This window comes from Silurus aristotelis, assembly GCF_946808225.1.
Source record: "Silurus aristotelis genome assembly, chromosome: 25".
Taxonomy (NCBI): Eukaryota; Metazoa; Chordata; class Actinopteri; order Siluriformes; family Siluridae; genus Silurus; species Silurus aristotelis.
In genome coordinates, this window is record NC_139598.1 from 153,109 (window position 1) to 158,108 (window position 5,000).

Genomic DNA, 5,000 nt, shown 5'->3' on the forward strand with positions numbered 1-5,000 from the left:
TTATATTGATTATTGATGTGAATGTATATATGATGATTATATGATGATTATTGATGTGAATGTATATATAATGATTATATTGATTATTGATGTGAATGTATATATGATGATTATAATGATTATTGATGTGAATGTATATATGATGATTATATGATGATTATTGATGTGAATGTATATATGATGATTATAATGATTATTGATGTGAATGTATATATGATGATTATATGATGATTATTGATGTGAATGTATATATGATGATTATAATGATTATTGATGTGAATGTATATATGATGATTATATGATGATTATTGATGTGAATGTATATATGATGATTATAATGATTATTGATGTGAATGTATATATGATGATTATTGATGTGAATGTATATATGATGATTATAATGATTATTGATGTGAATGTATATATGATGATTATAATGATTATTGATGTGAATGTATATATGATGATTATATGATGATTATTGATGTGAATGTATATATGATGATTATAATGATTATTGATGTGAATGTATATATGATGATTATTGATGTGAATGTATATATGATGATTATATTGATTATTGATGTGAATGTATATATGATGATTATAATGATTATTGATGTGAATGTATATATGATGATTATATGATGATTATTGATGTGAATGTATATATGATGATTATAATGATTATTGATGTGAATGTATATATGATGATTATTGATGTGAATGTATATATGATGATTATATTGATTATTGATGTGAATGTATATATGATGATTATAATGATTATTGATGTGAATGTATATATGATGATTATATTGATTATTGATGTGAATGTATATATGATGATTATATTGATTATTGATGTGAATGTATATATGATGATTATAATGATTATTGATGTGAATGTATATATGATGATTATTGATGTGAATGTATATATGATGATTATTGATGTGAATGTATATATGATGATTATATGATGATTATTGATGTGAATGTATATATGATGATTATTGATGTGAATGTATATATGATGATTATATGATGATTATTGATGTGAATGTATATATGATGATTATTGATGTGAATGTATATATGATGATTATAATGATTATTGATGTGAATGTATATATGATGATTATAATGATTATTGATGTGAATGTATATATGATGATTATAATGATTATTGATGTGAATGTATATATGATGATTATAATGATTATTGATGTGAATGTATATATGATGATTATATTGATTATTGATGTGAATGTATATATGATGATTATAATGATTATTGATGTGAATGTATATATGATGATTATAATGATTATTGATGTGAATGTATATATGATGATTATAATGATTATTGATGTGAATGTATATATGATGATTATAATGATTATTGATGTGAATGTATATATGATGATTATAATGATTATTGATGTGAATGTATATATGATGATTATATTGATTATTGATGTGAATGTATATATGATGATTATATGATGATTATTGATGTGAATGTATATATAATGATTATTGATGTGAATGTATATATGATGATTATATGATGATTATTGATGTGAATGTATATATGATGATTATATAATGATTATTGATGTGAATGTATATATGATGATTATAATGATTATTGATGTGAATGTATATATGATGATTATAATGATTATTGATGTGAATGTATATATGATGATTATTGATGTGAATGTATATATGATGATTATAATGATTATTGATGTGAATGTATATATGATGATTATAATGATTATTGATGTGAATGTATATATGATGATTATAATGATTATTGATGTGAATGTATATATGATGATTATAATGATTATTGATGTGAATGTATATATGATGATTATAATGATTATTGATGTGAATGTATATATGATGATTATTGATGTGAATGTATATATGATGATTATTGATGTGAATGTATATATGATGATTATAATGATTATTGATGTGAATGTATATATGATGATTATATTGATTATTGATGTGAATGTATATATGATGATTATTGATGTGAATGTATATATGATGATTATAATGATTATTGATGTGAATGTATATATGATGATTATATTGATTATTGATGTGAATGTATATATGATGATTATAATGATTATTGATGTGAATGTATATATGATGATTATAATGATTATTGATGTGAATGTATATATGATGATTATATTGATTATTGATGTGAATGTATATATGATGATTATAATGATTATTGATGTGAATGTATATATGATGATTATAATGATTATTGATGTGAATGTATATATGATGATTATATTGATTATTGATGTGAATGTATATATGATGATTATTGATGTGAATGTATATATGATGATTATAATGATTATTGATGTGAATGTATATATGATGATTATAATGATTATTGATGTGAATGTATATATGATGATTATAATGATTATTGATGTGAATGTATATATAATGATTATATTGATTATTGATGTGAATGTATATATGATGATTATAATGATTATTGATGTGAATGTATATATGATGATTATATTGATTATTGATGTGAATGTATATATGATGATTATAATGATTATTGATGTGAATGTATATATGATGATTATATTGATTATTGATGTGAATGTATATATGATGATTATTGATGTGAATGTATATATGATGATTATATTGATTATTGATGTGAATGTATATATGATGATTATAATGATTATTGATGTGAATGTATATATGATGATTATAATGATTATTGATGTGAATGTATATATAATGATTATATTGATTATTGATGTGAATGTATATATGATGATTATAATGATTATTGATGTGAATGTATATATGATGATTATATTGATTATTGATGTGAATGTATATATGATGATTATTGATGTGAATGTATATATGATGATTATATTGATTATTGATGTGAATGTATATATGATGATTATAATGATTATTGATGTGAATGTATATATGATGATTATAATGATTATTGATGTGAATGTATATATGATGATTATTGATGTGAATGTATATATGATGATTATTGATGTGAATGTATATATGATGATTATATTGATTATTGATGTGAATGTATATATGATGATTATTGATGTGAATGTATATATGATGATTATATGATGATTATTGATGTGAATGTATATATGATGATTATTGATGTGAATGTATATATGATGATTATTGATGTGAATGTATATATGATGATTATATTGATTATTGATGTGAATGTATATATGATGATTATATTGATTATTGATGTGAATGTATATATGATGATTATTGATGTGAATGTATATATGATGATTATATTGATTATTGATGTGAATGTATATATGATGATTATTGATGTGAATGTATATATGATGATTATATTGATTATTGATGTGAATGTATATATGATGATTATATTGATTATTGATGTGAATGTATATATGATGATTATTGATGTGAATGTATATATGATGATTATATTGATTATTGATGTGAATGTATATATGATGATTATATGATGATTATTGATGTGAATGTATATATGATGATTATAATGATTATTGATGTGAATGTATATATGATGATTATATTGATTATTGATGTGAATGTATATATGATGATTATTGATGTGAATGTATATATGATGATTATAATGATTATTGATGTGAATGTATATATGATGATTATAATGATTATTGATGTGAATGTATATATGATGATTATAATGATTATTGATGTGAATGTATATATGATGATTATAATGATTATTGATGTGAATGTATATATGATGATTATATTGATTATTGATTATTGGTGTGCACATGGTCCGTGTCCTTGATAAAGGAGGAAGCGCTGCATTTCCCGCGGTGTCCAGTAGGGGGTGGTCCGGGACCACAGTGCTCTCGCGCCATTTCGAAGCGCTGAGTGCCGCCAGATGGCAGTTTAGGACAGCGTGTGTAGTGAGAGGCGCGGTTTCGCTTCACCTCGAATTCACAATAAAATATAAAGTAGTGTTTGATCGGGGGTCGGGAATCTGGGATCGGGAATCTGGGATCGGGGATTCGGGGCGAACAGTGCGGCGGGAGCATCAGGTGAGTGGGAGAGTTTTACACCTTCACCCGGAGCTTTGTGAGGCGAGGGCGCGCGAGCTCAGGGCTACACCGAGCATCAAAGATGGAGGACAGAGTGGGGGAGGGGAGAGCGCGCGCGCTAACACACACACACACACACACACCAGCCTGTGTGTGTGTGTGTGTGTGTTAGGGACACACTCCAGTTAGCGCTCTTAAACACTAAGGGAGGACACTATCACAGATCTTTCTTTCTTTCTTTCTCTCTCTCTCTCTCTCTCTCTCTCTCGCTCTGTCTCGCTCGCTCTGTCTCTCTCGCTCTGTCTCTGTGTATTTTACTGACCCTTCACTATTGTGATTATGCTAAGCTAACCGGATTCTCGCGCTACATACAGTCACCGTTTGTCACTGCTGTGTGTGTGTGTGTTGTACAGTACCCCTACCCCAGAGTAAAGCCTGTACATGTATAATAAACACTGTGGAGTCTCTCTATCTCACATACACACACAAATACCCCTCTCTCTCTCTCTCTCTCTCTCTCTCACACACACACATACACACACACACACACGCTCTCTCTTAAATACACACACTCTCTCAAACACACATGCTCTCTCGCTCACACACACACACACACACACACACACACACACACACTCTATTTTGAAAAGTTTGATCAGAGTTTATTCGAGTAGTTTATTATAATGAGGGAAAGCAGCAGTCTGTATATGAAGAACAGTTTCCTACTCTTAATGTGATCAAACAGTGTGTAGTTGTTTTGTAAGTGTTGGTGTGTGAGAGAAAAGTGGAGCATTAGTGTCTCTTAAGTATTTTACTTTGTGTGTGTGTGTGTAATGAGGATAAATACGTCCTCTGAAC

The 5,000-nt window shown here is 26.5% G+C and overlaps 1 protein-coding gene across 4 annotated transcripts in view; it reads left to right on the forward strand.

The window, feature by feature from the left end:
- The first annotated feature begins 3,949 nt into the window (after positions 1–3,949).
- stag1b (STAG1 cohesin complex component b) overlaps positions 3,950–5,000 on the forward strand; it is a 39,134-nt gene continuing 38,083 nt past the window's right edge. For 2 of the 4 annotated variants that reach the window (XM_083529150.1, XM_083529152.1), the window contains exon 1: positions 3,950–4,142. The gene's annotated coding sequence lies outside the window, so the exon portion shown is untranslated. The remainder of the gene's footprint in view (positions 4,143–5,000) is intronic. The other 2 variants (XM_083529151.1, XM_083529153.1) reach the window with 1 other exon arrangement.